General features: G+C 38.8%; 1 long non-coding RNA gene across 1 annotated transcript; it reads left to right on the top strand.

Annotated features, from left to right (window-relative positions):
• Positions 1 to 300: 300 nt before the first annotated feature.
• Positions 301 to 13820, top strand: LOC132428181 (uncharacterized). Its single transcript, XR_009520077.1, has 5 exons — positions 301 to 473; positions 7588 to 7681; positions 8538 to 8675; positions 9726 to 9885; positions 13010 to 13820. It is a non-coding gene; the product is annotated as an uncharacterized lncRNA (long non-coding RNA).
• The last annotated feature ends 4267 nt before the right edge of the window (positions 13821 to 18087 follow it).

Raw genomic sequence — 18087 nt, 5'->3', positions numbered from 1 at the left:
GCAATGGCTACCTTCTTTATTCCCAGGGACTCCTTCTGCTGTATTCACCAGGGCTCAGCACGGTGCCTGGCACAGAGAAGGTGCTCAACTAATATCAAATGAATAAAGAGAAAGAAGGAATTAGGGAGATGCTTATAAAAAACATAATAAGGTATTAATTTTAAGGTTTAACAGTGCCATTGTTTTAGAACATCTGCAAGGAAATCAAAATTGTAAATATTGAAGAATCTCCCTGGAATTTTAAAATGATAACAATATGCCATATTTACCTACACAGTTTCCATTTTTTCCTCAGACATTTTTCCTTTAAAGCAGTACAGTATAAAGGATATGGAGCTGTCATATTGGCAGTGGTGGGCTGGGAGACTTCTGGCTCCAGCACGATTCACTACTTGTGGAGAGCCAGGGCTATTAGCTGCAGTGGTTGCCTTCAAGAAGCCTCTGAAGATGGAATATTCTGGAGACGTTAAGAGGTACGCATTTTGCTATTTCTGAAGGGTTTTTCCACTGAGTGTTTTTATTTTTTTTGTGGGTGAGAGGGAATGTGGTCAGTTATATATTATTCTTTCTAACGTTCAGCTGAACCTCAAGAGAGGATTTTATTTGAAAGATGTAAAAAAAAAGCTTCAAGCAAGGAGCCAAGTGTAGCCACCAGACACTGAGGAGTTCTGAGTGCTCAGAGAAGGTACCCCTTCCACCACATGTGGACTGCTTGTCAGAGGACCGGCCAGTGCCAGATTCCAACCAGAGAAGGCCAGTCAGCATTGCACAGTGCCCAACCCTTGGGTTGGGGTTTGGTGGCTCAGGCTCCAGGGACTTCTGTGCTAGGTTTCTGGTGCAGATGGTATCTGGGGCTGATACGGGTGGGGCCATCTCATTCATTAGGAACTGAAGGCACTCCAGAGCTTACAAGTTTCATGGGCCTAGGAAAATATTTAAGGCTTGATCACAATTATATTGGTTGCAAATTATAAGAAATACAAAATCCAGACTAATAAATACAAGCAAAATGCAGCGTTATGTCAGCTTCGAAAAGAGTATCGTCAAAATATCATTACATTTGAAAACAGTTTTTAGGTTAAACATTTCCACTCTGCAAGCCTTCTTCTATGTGCTTGATGATGGGTTGAAAATAGTTGATTATAAATTTGGCGTATCACTTGAGAAACAAAATTATAAAGATTCCTTGAAATAAAATGATAAACATTGCTTCAAAATTTTTACAACAAAATGATTTTACTTAATGTGGAACGTGAGTATATTTTAATCCGTTTGATATAATTGCTCTCTAGAAGTAATGGTACGTGGGGTCTGCAGATCATTTAAGCAGCCTCAAATCTGGGAGACTGAATGGGAAAAAGTATGAGGTTAGGTATATTTTAAAGGGTGCTAAGAGAACATTACATAGATGCCTAGCAATATTTCCTTATAAAGTAAAGTATCCAATGAGCCCCTTGCTTTCAATGCAATATTTTATGGCATGCAGACAGATGCGATGGATCTAATCCTTAAGTATATTCTACTTGATAGCCAACCTGGATGAGGAGAAGGTGAGAATTTGACCTCGTGTAAATAATGCTGTGCAGTGCATCTTGTGATGTGTGCTTTTATGTTAAAATGCTTAAAATTGGTTTAATCTGTACAGCCAGGACAAAGGCTCATCGTTTGCTAGTTGACCGTACTCGTTTGGCATAGCTTGTGTGTTGGGGAAGGGAGATGACAACTGCAGTTTCAGTTAGAGGAGTTGTCAGTGGATGTACAGCTCTCTCTGAAGTAGAGTTATTTCTTAGCATGCTCTGAGCTTTGCCTGATAATGTGAAATGACTATTTTAAAGTATGTTTTATTCCTTACATAACCACACTGTTTGCACATCAACAGATAAGAGTGCCCGGGTGCTTCCATTCCAGACTGCTCTTAATTATGTTTTTAACATCCTAGAAGGGCTATATTTGTAATTCAGTGAGTCCTTCAGTGCAGGCCATTAAATTTTGTTAATTAATATAGTTGTCTAGTATTTAGATAGAATAAATTACTCATTTTTTATTTCAGTATCTTGTATTCTTAACACATGCTTCTAGCTGTGACAGACACTCAGGTGTACTTATGTAATAACAGCTTTAAGTTTCATTTTATCAATGTGCACACGTTTTGGATGTCATATTTCTACAGTGCTTTCAGCTTTCGCACCTTACTCTTTTTTCCTTTCACAGAACGCTATGAAGTATTTGTTGCAAGTATTAGTTTCATTCTTGATAGATGAGGCAACTGAAGGCATGGACTGTTGAAACTAGTTGCAAAGCCACAGTCTTTAGTTAATCCCCAGGGAGGGGCTCTCTCCAGATTTCCAAAGGAATTCTCCCACAGCCTTTGATGAAAAAAGGCAGGATGTAGAGTTTTAGTGATTAATTCTCCAGCTCCATGCTCTTCCCTGGGTTAGCCCAATTCAAAGCGTCTTTAGGTAGAAGCTGACCCACAAGCCCCATTAGGAAGGGGCCCCGAATACTTGTCCACCTGTGTTTCCTGGGCACAAGATCATAATAATGACTAATAAGCATTTGTTGACTCAGTGAATGAGTGAATAAATGAATGGGAGTAAGGCTCCTAACAGAGGTTTGCCAATGGCACCTGACGCCCTCTGCAAAGCTCAGGAACAGTGGGCCTCTATCTGACCAATGACATGGCACAACCTGTGAGGACACCACCATCAAAATGGCTCTCTTGGCCTGGCTTTGTCCTCTCTGCCCACTTCACTCGTTCCCCTCGGGGCATCTTGAGACCTGGGTCTGGTGCAGAGGCCACCAAGTTTTGATCTGTTCCTCTGCATCAGAAGAGGTTAGGAAGCGTGAATCCTATTCAGATTGGATGAGGTAAGTGGAAGGGGGCTAAATGCCTCCCAGGTGGCGATGGGCTGGGCCTTACAACAAAGGCATAGAGGGCGTTAACCCTAGAACTGTGTCTGTGCGGCACTTCTGACCCGCATCTGCGTGGTTCAGCGTGCCTCTGCTCCGGCACCAACCTCTCCTTCCTTCTGACCTTTCCCGGAGACAGCTAGCATGCTGTCCCCGCAAAACGGCCTTGGCTGAATTCTGCTGGGTGCAATGCTGCTGCCCTAAGGAAGGTGCAATAAACAGCCCTATGTGGTGCCTCGCACTGCGTGCTGGGAGCACATTGCTGAGGTTACTGTTCCTTGGTCTCTACCGAGCCTTCTCGAGGAGGGGCACAGGGACAAATTTCTCCATGGTCTCATAACCAGGAATAATTGCGTCTCTCCTGAGCAAATGGCTTCTTCTTTGTTTTAGGGAGACTGCAATTCATGTAATGGGTCGTGTTTCCCTCTTTATGTAGCCTGCCTGAAGGCTCAGGTTCAAATTTACAGCCTACCCCCGGCAAGTATGTAAGACTTCCTTGCAAGAATTTTGTCTCTCTTATTTTCACTGTGTTTTTCCTTAAACTCATTTTATTCACCTATTTTAAATTTAGTTTATCTTATTGTATTGAATGCATTTTTGTCTCTTTGTATTTTGTTTGTTTGCTTTTTTAATAAACCAACTTAAATTCTTTTAAGAAAAAAAAAACAACAGGGTATAAAGAAATAAAAATAAAGACCAGTGAGTTCATGTAACACCTTTCAGTTTTTTAAAAAATTCCCCAGGCCTTAATTTCATACCTTTTCCTCCTCTGATCTCAACATCAGTCCATCACTGTCTAGTGTCATAATCCCTTCTGGAATTTTTTTTTTAAGGAATTTGACCATTATATTAAAAGTAAGGTGTTAATAGCTGATCCCTACAGCTGCTACTTCCTAGAAATGTGAATTTAGCTAAATTATTTAATCTTTTTCATTTGTAAGAAGAGTCATAATATTTATTTTGTCGGAAGGTTGTGAAGATTATGTGAAATACTGTTTGTAAAGTATCTAGTACCTTATTTGACACATGGTAAGCCTTTTGTTTAAAACAATCTCATAAGTGGAAAGTGCACTGGACTCGGAATATAACGTCTCTGCTTTTTCACTCATTAGCTTATGACTTTGGGCAAATAAATTTTACTTTGAACCACATTTTAATCATATGTAATTTTATAGCATGGCTTAGAGAATCCTTACGGTTCTGGCTTTACTATTATTCTTGGAATCTAAGGCTGGCCCTAAGTAACCTGTGAGAGTGTGCCCCCATTCTGTCCTCCCTAGAAATGGCATGGATATATTCACCTGGGCAAAGAAACCTCTGGGGAAAAGGGATCCAGATCTGAAGCAGGGAAACCAAACGGTCCATCGTGCTGGTCTTTATATTCTTCACTGGTGCTGATTATGATATTTGCAAGTGTAGTAGGGTCTTCTGGTATACCATGAATTGCTAGTGATTATAGTCCTGAGTTCAAGTGGATTTCAAAATACATGCCATTATGGTTGCTGCTCTCTGTAGTGAAATGGTGTGTAACCCAGTCGTTTGGTGAATACACGGAGAGGTAGCAGTGGAACAAAGGGAGCTACTATTGCTGGTCAATGACCCTGTTGGCCAATGACCACATTTGGTTCAGTCATGGAGGCAATCAAAACAAGTGTCTGTGTCCAAGATATGGTTTCTATTCAGGAACTAATGGGCAATAGGAGATCTCCAAAGCAAGAGGGAACTCATTTATCAAGAAGAGAAATAAGAGTTTGTAATAGATAATGTAGAAGAATCATCTACACTGAAATGAAGCTACACTCTTAACAATTCAAGGTGCAGGGGAGCTTTGTGGTTAAGAGCACAGAATTCTTTAGTGTGTGGTTTTGACCAAGTTACTTAATCTCTCAAAGCCTCAGTTTCCTCATATCTCAGAAGAATATTGATACCTCATATGGTTGTTCTAAAGAGATAATATAAGTGCCAAGATATGTTACTCATGGGTAACTATTATTATTAAAACTATAAGTACTATTACAAACCTCAAATTCACACTGGACTTCAAGGTTTTGCTACCCCTAATCTAATAAACTATACACACTACAAGAATAAATGTTAAAAACAAACCATTAGGTGATCCAGTGGTTTGTTGGAGTAGAGTGCATATGCAGAGAAAAAAATTCTAATAAATGTTTGAATCAGTGTACCATGTCCATTAGTTTTTGTCTCTGGGATCTCACTTTAAAAAGGTCGCCATCTACTTTTGCTTTTGGTTGATTTCATTCTGTGTGTATAAGTTGGGATTATAAAGTAAAGACACTAGTTTCCATGAACTTCCCCCACTACTCTATAATCCCGTTTTTTCTACTTCTTTTGAAGCTTTCATCTCCTGCCTTTGTGTGGGGTAAATGTAAATTAGCTCAGCTTGTTTTAAGGAAGCATTATGACCCTGAATCCTGAAAACTCTTTGTTTTGTAACATAACTTTTAAAATGGTAAAAAAACTAACCCAGAAGAAAGTGAGTGGTAAGAGACTGTGGTACTACTGTTACAAAAACAGAGAAACCACTGAAAACTAGTCTGGTTTGGGTTCAAGTATTTTTGTTTCCACGAGCTTTAACTTTTGCTTGGTCCACTGAAAATTCAGAGAAATTTTGAGATTCTAAGTGGTAACAATGTGTGGTAGTTACAGCCTCAGAACAGAGCACCTGGGAGTGGTGGTTTTCATGTGTATCACTGTTTGAATCTTTCAGAAGAGAAGTGAAATTCTATAATCCAAGTTTCATTGACTTATTTAATTTTGACCTTCATTTTTATGTGCAATCTCTCCTATGTCAAGTCACATGCTGGTCCATTTGGATTTCAAAGTTTATAGATAATTTTGCAGGCAGTGTTTTCATAGAAAAGAAATTAGAACTGAAAACTAGGATTCTGGCTGCCTGGCACTTAAAAATCATGATACCCTTAATTCAGTTTGTAAAAGATGTTCCATATTTATTTATTGATTATTGAATTAATGCACTAGTTTTTATAAGTAATTTCTCTGCATTATTTTTTTATTTAAAAACTTTTGAGTTGTGGTTACAAAACAGAAGGTAAAATTTGCCATTTTAACCATTTTGAGTGTACAGTTCTGTAGTGTTAAGCACATTCACACTGTTGTGCAACAGAGTTCCAGAACTTTTTCATCTTGCAAAACCAAAACTCTAGACCCGTTAAATAATTACTCCCCATCTCCTCCTCCCCAACCCCGATCAGTTCAGTTTTGAAGTGGGGTATGTATATGTTTTGTGATTAGGTCATTTAGGTGAATTGCAAACTGTAGGGTACTGTGTGCTTACTTGAAAGTATGGACAAGAGGCAAGCATGAGTGTTCTTAGTGGGTACTGCTATCTCAGAGCCTTCATTTACTTAATTGAAAGTGTTTAAATAATGCTCAGGGTCCTGGCTGGGAAATGAACATCATGGAAGAGGTTTAAGTGAAAGAAAGAACGAGTGAGGTTCTGACACCCTGGTACAGATCTCCTCCACTTACTTAAAAAGTCAAGCTGATGAGATCAAGTCATCTCATTGGCTATCTACCATCACTACCTTCATAGCTACCATGTACTAACATGATGGGTGAAATATGGCAAGATAATAATGATGATGATGGTGTTGATGTGACGGTGATCATGAGAATAGTGATCACTTAGATTCATGGATGTTCCATCTTCTATCAGGTCTCTTGCCTGATAATGTTCCAAAGTTTGGAAACTGTGTTTGATGATACTCCTTTAGCCTCCACAAGGTTAAATTCATAGACCTCATGACCTAGAGTCACTTAAGACTTGGTTCTAGAGTGTTTCAGGTACGTTTTACATTAAACAAGTCTTTATGAGTCAATCTGGGAATTTAATTATCATTTATAAACTTGTTCCCTTGCTAAAAATGTATTTTGAGTCCAAAACAAATAAATTAAAAATTTTAAGGAAATGATCCTTTAAAGTAGGAAATTATCTCAACTTGTTCTTGTAATTCTATATCAGCATTTAATAAAATATTTTAATTTGGTTTTGGAATAAAAGCGATAGCTTAATTTTAATAATGGAGAACAGTAGGATACCTAAAAAATGAACAGTATTGCATATAAGTTCTTTGAATTAATTAAATACAAAGTCATTTATATTTAGTTATTTGACTTTGAAATATAGGGTAAGTTTTTAAACTTTGAATGTTTTAATGATGTTTTTCTTATTTTGATGTTAACGTGAATTTTTACATCTCTCAACTCACATATTTTGGCTACTCTTGGCTAATCCTGAGTGGTAGGGAGAGCTAACCTAAAATTAAAAGTGGGTTTCAAACAATCTACAAATTAGTTGATCCAAGCACAGATAATCAAGTACAGATGGTGTTAGTACTACTTAGGTAGTGATGGGCTACAGGAAAATAGAATGAGAGGAATATGCAGTTTGGGTGAGCTATTTAACTGAATCTGGGTGGCAATATGCTTCTGAGAGTTTTTTAAGATCTTTCCAGTGGTGGAGTATATAGAGATAACTCCAGTATTAATTATAACGTTGGCATACGAAAAAAACCCATATGCTACATCTCTTACCTCATTCATTGCTTGTACTGATGAGCTGATTTGGTCTCTAATCCTGGGTTCTTTTCCTTTCTTGAAGCCCCATCTGATTCCCTCTCTCTTCGTTGATAGGGACACCCTTTCTGGTTGGAGGAAGACCATTTTTAAGACAAAGGAATATGGGTGGCTGCACTCCTCTGCTAGGACCTACACCAGAGTTAATATGGTGAGTGCACTCTGACCAGACTGTCATCTACAACTTGGGGACATTAACCAATATGGAAAGTGTCCAGGGATATGTAGAAATGACACCAGATTAGAACCCTAGGGGCCTTGTGGATAGGTTTAAGGAAACAATAATAATTTCATCAGTATTTACCAACAGTTGAATGTTTTCCATGTGCCAGGTTGCTGTATGTATCATCTTGTTTAACCTTTACAAAACCTTATAAGGTAAATCTTCTGACTAATCCCATTCTGAGATTAAAAAAACCCCAGAGATTTAGAGAAGTTAAATCATGTTCCTCAAGCTTATGCAGGTGGTAAAAGATCTTGGATTCACCCAAAGATTGCCAGACCCAAACACAAATATGTCAGTTATCCTGCTAGTGTTGCTACAGTGGTGGTGGGGATTTGAAACTTGGTTGCTGTACTTTGGGTGACCATTTTGCCTAGTTATTGCCAATTAGTTAAGTTTGAAGTCCTTTACAAAGTTCTCCTTTGTTCTGCTTCCTTCCTCTTTTTTACGTCTGGTTATTTTCTTTGCTCTTCTCATATCACTCTCAGATTGGACACAAAGGTCATGATTCCTGCTCATTCTTTTCCCTCACTGCAAAACCTGGATTAATTAAGACAGAGGAGCCAGAAATATGGTGACCAGTTTCTCTTCCTGTGCACTTTAGCCCAGCTATCAGGATGAATTTAGATTAGGCATACTCAAGGATATACATGAGTAATAACTATAAGCTTTCTCATAGATAACTGTATTGGGTGTGTTTAAATGTACAACTCTGTTTTTCTATTATTATGTGATATTTCATGTTGACTTGTCAAACTGAAAAATACCCATATTGATTTTGCAGAAAGCTTCACATGTGAGATAAATGCACTCAAAGACTCCTCACAAGTAGCTCTTTGGAGCTTCAGATGTGAAATGGATCATTCCTCAATCTGTAATAGACCCTTCTGTGAAGCTCTTCAATCAAACCTGAGAATTCAAGGTGAAATTGAGGGGAGGATGGGAAACCCCTACAGGGGGATTTGAGTAAAGCGGCTGAGCGAAAACCTGGGGTACTTGCTGAGTCTTTTCTTCATTTCTTTTCTTGAGCATAGGAAGACTGTCAATCACTGTGTGACCTTACATGCTGTATGTGTGTAATGCCTGGGTACAACGAGACAAGCTGTAGAGGACTCCCTCTACACATGCACCTTTGATTTCTTTCCATTTGTCGTTTTTTCCTGACAACCTTCAGGTTATTTTTAAAGTGGTTATTTTATACAGATTTATTATTTTATTATTAGAGTTTCTCTTTCCATGAAATTATTTATATTGTTATAGTTGATAGGATGAATTTTTTTTATCTTTTGAGAAAAGCATTAATAATCTTTTAAGAAAGTTAGTGATGTGTGATAACTAGTTAGAAAGAATTGTATTTTGTTAAGTGATGATCCTGGTAAGTACATCTTATTTAGAACTCATGTTTGTAGATCATGTAATGACTTTTAATTAGTTTGTTCCCAGTAAAGCAATAAGACAGATTTACCCCTACTAAGGGAAACAGTATTCTTCTGAAATTAGTTTTTATGTCACATTTTTTATTTATTTGGGGGCACATTTTCAATTGGATATTTCTAGGTTAAGTAAAAGAAACTCTAGAATTTTCAATGGGCTATTTATTTAGTTTGGGGGAGCTGTGAATCCTGACACCAAACGGAGTAATAAGAACTATGCTTTGGAATTTATGCTCAAATATAGAATATGTTTGATAATAGTTTGTGCTGCAGCTGCTGTGAAATGATTGCTCTCCCATATCTGTGTCATAGCTTTTCTAAGCCACAGAGACGGTGTTGTTTGTAAAGCTCGAATATTAGTATAATCTTAAGAGCAGCATATTAATTGCCCGGGAGGTTTACATATTTGTTCTACACACGTGATTAAGGATCACGGCATCTTTTACAGCATAATTTTAGAGATGGAGAAAATGACTATTGTTAATACTTGCTACTCTCAGTTTCCTCTACAGCAATGCCCTTACACCTTTCTTTTTCAGGCATTTTGTAGCATCCTAAACAGAAGGATATTGAAGGGAGCTGATTCTGCTTTGATCCTTGTGCTTGTTGTCAAAGCGCTTGGGATTGAAGAGACTGTTGGCTACAATTGACTGTGACAATTAGGAGATGATCAGAGCCCTAGAGTGGAGCACTTAAAGGGTAATTTACATGTCAGTTTGTCGAATAAAAAAAAAAAGATATTCAGCTAAGATTTTTTTCCCTTCAGAGCCTTGTAAACTGCAATTTGTGCTCTGGTAAGAAAAACCTGGCAGAGGAGTTAGGATAGCCATTACCATTTGAAAAGAAGCAATCATAAGGCCGCTGCTGAGCCCTTTGTCCACTAAAAATGCTGATTTGCAGGCAGTGAGTGAAAAAGTGGAACCGTCACTAAATAAAACGTAGAGTTAGGTAACTACCTCCCCCCCCCCTTGGTGACTTTCTAATGTTGGTTAAAGGTGCTTTTTAAAAAACATATCTTAAGTCCTACACTTACTATCATTATAACATTGTTATTGGTCATGAATGTTCTTTCCTAAAAAAATAATAAAAGGATGCATTGAGGAAGTGGTAGGTGGAACACGCGCCAACAGTCATTTGAAAGGCTAGAGCTGGCTATCAGTGGAATCTTATTCTTTTCCCTTTTGTACACCATCACAATTTTCTAGTCATCCTTTGCGCTATTTTCCCCCTACTGTATCAGGGTGCTCCTAGGTTTTTCCATTTTTTATTTATACTCCAATTTTAAAGTAGGAACTGTATTTCTAACCTTTGCATATTTAGCCTATTTGGGTGTATTTGGCTAAAAAATAATGTAGTTTCAGTCCATGATTTGCTATCCACATGTGGTCATTTCTATACTTTTCTATTAGGTAATCCATATAAACAAGTAAACAAAAATAGCTAGAAAGCTAAAAAAAAATAATTGACGGTAAATATATGCTGATCCATTTAACTGTCAAATAGAATTTTAAAAATTAGTTCAGAACCATTTTTGTCTCCCCTCACCCACTGGAAATCATTAATAATAAAAAATAATAACATAGTTGCAAGATTTTCATTTGGATAATTGTCTGAAGAAAAAAGTTAATCTATCAACATAAGCATCCTATCCAGACATTTAAATTTGGTGTGTGTATTTAATTCAGATATGTATTAACTTTCGATGGCAGATACATTTTATATTCCATTTTTTGGATACTCGGCTATGGTGAAGGGCATTTGCAGAAAGGCAGCAGAGGGTTAGGAATGAGTTTGTCTTTATTCTAAAACATTAGCCTTTATTGATGAGAGCTAGGAACGTGCATGTCCTTCAAAAGCCAGAGTTTCCAGCAGCCAACTGCTGTTCTGGACACTGTATGTTGAGTTTTAAGGCTGCCCTTCCATTAAAGACGTTCACTACTTTCAAATAAGAGGGCTTTATTTCTCTTCATTTAGTCCAATACCTTAACAACAACACTTTTTTTTCCCCCCAAAAGATGCCTTACAAAAGGAGTCACATTATACTTTTTGGAGTTTATGAAAATCACAATAGTCAATGTGGAGACAGGTTGAAAGAAGTCAGTAATTCAGAGGCAGATGTGGGGTCTCCTGTCTGCTTTGCAAGGAAGACCCTGAGCTTTTTTGTAAAGTTTTTCAACTCTCTAGTTTTCCTGTGTGCATGGCTCCCCTTGCAAAGAAGAACACACAGCAAGAAAAAAAAAAAAAGTGAATAAGTGCATAGGTTATTAAGTACAAAAAGGATAATGAGAGAGGGAGTCAGAGAAGGGCTGGGTTTCCGTAGCATGTGTCTGGAGAAGGCAGGCAATGGTAAATTTGTATCAAAAATCAGGCACAGCAGGAGGTGTTCATCTCCCAGGTAATGGGTAAATGATGAGCAGATGAGCCATCCTTATATTGATGTAAGTATTTTGTTCCAGCCAGTCACAATTAACTTTGATTTGTTTTTAACTTTCCTCTTATAGGTTTGCATTTAAAACACTCTTGGAGCACTAATTGTATAAAATTCTGGTAACTGCACATTTTCTTTTTAGAGAGGTAATGAGTGAATGAATGAAAAGGCAGGGATTATTTGCCATTCTAAGCGGGGATTGTCAGAACATTTCTACTTGACTGAAATTGTTTTGGAAGGTGAGCTGGAACAAGAATCTTGCAACTAAAATGAAGTGACTCTGCATGTGGTTCTTGGGTGTTTCTCTTCATCAAAGAATTCCGCAGAACTGCTGAATTACAAGTTGATTTAAATTTTATTTATGAGAGAATATTTAGGTGAATCCAAAGAAAACATTTTAGAGTATGCATATTTGACTCTTAACAAGTAAATAGGAGTCTTTGAGAGCTCATTTGGAACTATTTGAAATGAGTTTTCCTAACACCAACATGGTGTTTTTTTCAATATACAAATTGCCATGTTCTGACAAAATAAATTATTGAAATGCTTTGAAAAGTTTTTGGAAATGTACCCAAGGAAACAATATGTAAATTGTTTGAGTTAATACACATGTCAATTTATCAAAATGCTGCCACTGATGTAGAGAATGTACTTGAGGACACTGGGAGGGGGAAGGGTAAACTGGGACGAAGCCAGAGAGTGTCATGGATTTATATATACTACCAAATGTAAAATAGATAGCTAGTGGGAAGCAGCCGCATAGCACAGGGAGATCAGCTCAGTACTTTGTGACCGCCTAGAGGGGTGGGATAGGGAGGGTGGGAGGGAGACGCAAAAGGGAGGAGATATGGGGACATATGTATATGTATAGCTGATTCACTTTGTTATACAGCAGAAACTAACACAACATTGTAAAGCAATTATACTCCAATAAAGATGTTAAAAAAAAAAAGCGGAAAAGAAAATGCTGCCACTGAAAAGTCCTAGAACCTTTAGCATAACATTCCAGAACATTTACTGTCTTGTTTAAAGGTGCAGCTCTTTCTTTGTACTTGTTTGAAGGTGGCAATAGAGTTACCAGGTTTAGCAAATAAAATTAAAGAATTCCTAGTTAAATTTGAATTTCTGATGAACAGTGAATCATTTTTCAGCATAAATAGGTCCCACCACTCTCTGCATTTTATTTGGCAACCCAAGATGGCACTCTGATTAGACAGACATTGCAACCATGCATTGAATAGACAATTTAATTATTTATAAAATATAAAATGTCATTTATAAATCATTTTACCTTTCACTATCAGAATAGGGCAACAAACTTGCCCCTTTAAATAGAAACCACAGGACTTTTAAACTCATCAATGCTGAGTTTAATATTCCCTGTCATTTTCCTAGGGCAAGCTGTGACTTGTCATTTCGAGCATATAGTCATTTCTGTCTGACTAATACCATGGAGACTTCAGAGAAGGTGGCTGAGGCGTCTGGCTTACCTACAGTGATCAGCTCTACAGAGAACTGAATGATGCAGTGGGGACATATATTTGCGAAGCCACATCTTTTCTTTTGTGGTAGGATTGTGACTGCATATACACGTACTTATGTTACTGACCTTCCCAAGTTGGTGCCCATCTAGATCCTTCTGCCTGGTGTCAAACAAGCCAATAGAATGAGACTAAGTTTGGTTCAGAAGCAAAGGAAAGCTTTATTCTTGGATCAGAGAATGGAGAGGCGCGAGCTCCCGCTCTAGAGCCTCAGGCTTTCCCTATCAGGTCGTGGGTGGGGCTGCTTTACAGGCTTCTCGTCCGCGGGAGGGGAGGGCGTTGAGTTCTCCCGGGGCGCGCAGCTGTGCCGCTCACGCTCCAGATGGCAGTGCCGGGCGCAGCGTCTCTTCACACGGCCCTCTGCCGCCATCTTGAATTGAGTGTTGGGCTCCGCGTCTGCACACAATCTTGAGCTGAGGCGTCCAGTGCGGCCATTTTGCTCTAGGAACTCTGGTCTGAAGCGCCGGGCGCAAGGCCTCTGCACACAGCCGCCCGTGAGCAAGTGAAACGACCAAGGACAAAGAAAAAAAAGAAAGGTTAGGCTTTATTTTATTATCCTCTGTTTTTATTTCTGGGTGACACATATGTATGTAAATATGTATATATGACCAAGTTTGAAACTCTTGTAATTCTGATCCTGGTAGCATCTTCTGGGAAGGGAAAGATTCAATGCACTTTTTTTTTTTTTGCGGTACGCGGGCCTCTCACTGTTGTGGCCTCTCCCGTTGCGGAGCACAGGCTCCGGACGCGCAGGCTCAGCGGCCATGGCTCACGGGCCCAGCCGCTCCGCGGCATGTGGGATCTTCCCGGACCGGGGCACGAACCCGTGTCCCCTGCATCGGCAGGCGGACTCTCAACCACTGTGCCACCAGGGAAGCCCTCAATGCACTTTTATTTCATTTAACTTTGTTCACCGTGACGTAGTTGCCATGAAAATAGCCAGGCGGGAACTTTACTCAGTGCTCTGTGGTGACCTAAATGGGAAGGAAATCTAAAACAGCATGGATGTATGTATATGTATAACTGCTTCACTTTGCTGTACAGCAAGAAACTAACACAACATTGTAAAGCAACTATACTCCAATAAAAATTAATAATAAATTAAAAAAACGAAGCTAAAACTTCCAGAAAATGAGATATCTGATTTATCTTTGGGGCCAGCATTTATTTTTGCTAGTATCATTTCTGTCGTAGTTCAGGCTTCTGTGACAAACTTCCATAGACTGTGTGGTTTATAAACAACAGACATTTATTTCTCACAGTTCTGGAGGCTGGGGGTCTGAGATCAGAGCGCCAGCATTGCCAGGTTTTGGTGACAACCCGCTTGCAGGCTGGCAAGGGGCCATCTTCTTCCTGTGTCTTTGCATTTTAGAAGGTGGAGAATTCTGGTCTCTTCAGTCCCTAATAAAGGTACTAATAATCCCATTCGTGAGGATGCAACCCTCAGGATACAATCACCTCCCAAAAGTTCTGCCTCCTAATATCCTCACATCGGGGATTAGTATTTCAACATACGAATTTTGGGGGGACGCAAACATTCAGTCCATAACAATTTCTCACTGTCTTGATGCTTTTTATGGTCTGTCAGAAAGACTATTTGTAGCAGAAAAGTTTGGAGCCCTGTTTCTTATCCTCCTAAGGCCCCTTCTAATTTCAATTATAGCTTCAGTGGACAGCTCCTCACAAGCCCAGGCCTCCAGAACATTTTTTGAGTCTTCCCAGTTTCTGCCTCAGAGCCTTCTCCAGAACTGCAGAAGCATGCTGGATGTTTCCTCAAGCTTAGCATGGAAACGTGGGGGAGTTAACACCCTCAAGGGCAGCTCACAGCCGATGGGAGGCAGAAGTCTGTGGAAAAAAGTTCCAGCTTCCTGTCTTTTAGACAGGCAGTTCTGAGAGGCACTCAGCATGCTTCTCAGAGGTCCCATCTTCAATAGCAGGATCTTATATTCCCTCATGGCACATTATTTGGCTTTTCCCTCAAGCCTGCTTCATCCTCTCCATTTCCTCATCATTTCTAGGGATAACTAATATGCATCCAGTCCTTGTTTCAAGGTCTGCTTTCAGAAGAACTCTAGCTAAGACACCTCTGATGCTCCTTTCCTCCCAGCCACCAGTTCTCTCCTTGCTCTAGGTTCAGATATTTTGCTTCCTTAGGTTACATCAAGGCTTCCTTTTCTTATTTTCAGAGGAAGAGAGTTCTGCCACTGTACCTACCTCGAAAACTGTCATATCGGTTACCAAGCACACACGCACATTTAACTCACCAGAACTCTCCTTTACAATAAAAACCAGTTTTTATCAAACACCCACTACATGTGAGGGCATATGCTAAGGGATTCTTGAATACTGTTTCATTTAGTCCTCAGCATGTTACTGAGAAAGAATCAGTATTTCTATTTTACAAATGAAGAAACTGAGGTACGGAAAAAAATTAAGGGATTTCTTTCAAGACCACAAAGAAGCTAGTAAGTGGTAGAATAAGCACTGTGTTCTGATCTATCTGACTCCAAGGCCCATTCTTTTTTTTTTTTTGGCCACGCCATGCGGCTTGTGGGATCTTAGTTCCCTGACCAGGGATTGAACCCGGGCCCTCGGCAGTGAAAGCACCGAGTCCTAACCACTGAACCACCAGGGAACTCCCCTTTTTTCTTTTTTTTAAAAATAAATTTATTTATTTATTTGTTTTTGGCTGTGTTGGGTCTTCGTTGCTGTGCACGGGCTTTCTCTAGTTGGCGGTGAGTGGGGGCTACTCTTCGTTGCAGTGCACAGGCTTCTCATTGCCGTGGCTTCTTTTGTTGCGGAGCACGGGCTCTAGGCGCACAGGCTTCAGTAGTTGTGGCACGTGGGCTCAGTAGTTGTGGCTCGCAGGCTCTAGAGCTCAGGCTCAGTAGTTGTGGCGCATGGGCTTAGTTGCTCTGCGGCATGTGGAATCTTCCCAGGCCAGGGCTCGAACCCGTGTCCCCTGCATTGGCAGGTGGATTCTTAACCACTGCGCCACCAGGGAAACTCCCCTTTTTTCTTTTAATTGAGGTTTAATTTACTTACAACATTCTATTAGTTTCATTTCATTAGATCATTTCAGGGAAATGATCACCATAAAAAATCTAGTCACTATCAGTCACCATATAAAGTTACAAAAAGTTTTTTTATGATGAGAATTTTCAAGATCTACTCTCTCAGGAACCTTTGAATATGCAGTACAATACCATTGACTGTAGTCACCATGGTACATGCCACATCTCCATGACTTATTCATTTCACAACTGGAAGTCTGTACCTCCCAACTTCCTTCACCCAGTTTTCCCACCTCCAACAACCCTCCCACCTGGTAGTCTCTACTGTTTTCCATATCTTCAGGGTTTGTTTTGTTTTGTTTGTTCATTTGCTTTATATTTTATATTCCACATAAAAGTGAGATCATACAGTATTTGTCTTTCTCTGTTTGACTTATTTCACTTAGTATAATGCCCTCAAGTTCCATTCACATTATTGCAATGAGAAGATTTCATTCTTTTTTTATGGCAGAGTAGTATTCCAGTGTGTGTGTGTGTGTGTGTGTGTGTGTGTGTGTGTGTGTGTGTGTGTGTGTGTAGCCCACATCTTCTTTATCCATTCATCCTTTGAAGGATTCTTAGGTTGTTTCCATATCTTGGCTATTGTAAATAAAGCTGCAATGAGTGAATACACCTTTTCTACTTTAAGTAATGATGCAGTGACTATAGGGGTGCTTATGTCTTTTCCAATTAGTGTTTTTGTATTCTTTGGATAAATACCCGGAAGGGGAATTGTTGTATTGTGTCATAATTCTATTTTTATATTTATATTCCCTTTATACCTACTTTATTGAGAGTTTTTATCATAAATGGATGTTGAATATTGCTGAATGCTTTTTTCTGCATCTATTGAGATGGTCATATAATTTTTATCCTTCATTTTGTTAATACGGTGTATCACTTTGATTTGCTAATATTGAGCCATCCTTGCATCCTGAAATAAATCCCACTTGATCATGGTGTATGATCCATTTAGTGTATTGTTGAATTTGGTTTGCTAATATTTTGTTGAGGATTTCTGCATCTATGTTCATCAGGGATATTGGCCTTTAATTTTCTTTTTTTCCCCCTTTTTTTGTGGTGTTTTTGTCTGGTTTTTATGTCAGGGTAATGATAGCTTCATAAAATGAGTTTGGAAGTGTTCCCTCCTCTTCAATTTCTTGGAAGAGTTTGAGAAGGATAGGTATTAAATCTTTAAGTGCTTGGTAGAATTCACCAGTGAAGGCATCTGGTCCTGGACTTTTGTTTTTTGGGAGGTTTTTAATTACTGATTCAACCTCCTTACTAGAAATTGGTCTATTCAGATTTACTATTTCTTCCTTATTCAGTTTTGGAATATTCTAGGAATTTATTCCTTTTTTTCTAGGTTGTCCAGTTTGTTGGTGTATAATTGTTCATAGTAGTCTCTTGTGACCCTTTGTATTTCTGTGATATCAGTTGTAATTTCTCCTCTTTCTTTTCTGATTTTATTTATTTGAGCCCTCTCTCTTTTTTCTTGGTGAGTTTAGCTAGAGTTTTGCCAATTTTGTTTACCTTTTCAAAGATCATTTCTGTTGTCTTTTTAGTCTCGATCTCATTTATTTCTGCTCTGAGCTTTGTTTTTCCTTCCTTCTACTAAATTTGTGCTTTGTTTATTCTTTTATTTCTAGTTCCTTTAGGTGGAAAATTAGATTGTTTATTTGAGATTTTTTTTTTTGTTTCTTGAGGTAGGCCTGTATTGCTATGAACTTTCTTCTTTGAACTGCTTTTGCTGCATCCCATAGCATTTGGTAAGTTGTATTTGCATTTCCATTTGTCTCAAGTATTTTTTTAAAAATTCTCGATTTCTTCATTGACCCATTGTTTTTATGGTAGCCTGTTGTTTAATCTCCACATATTT

Source organism: Delphinus delphis, chromosome 7 (assembly GCF_949987515.2).
Source record: "Delphinus delphis chromosome 7, mDelDel1.2, whole genome shotgun sequence".
Taxonomy (NCBI): domain Eukaryota; kingdom Metazoa; phylum Chordata; class Mammalia; order Artiodactyla; family Delphinidae; genus Delphinus; species Delphinus delphis.
This window is presented reverse-complemented; position numbering and strand designations above follow the sequence as displayed.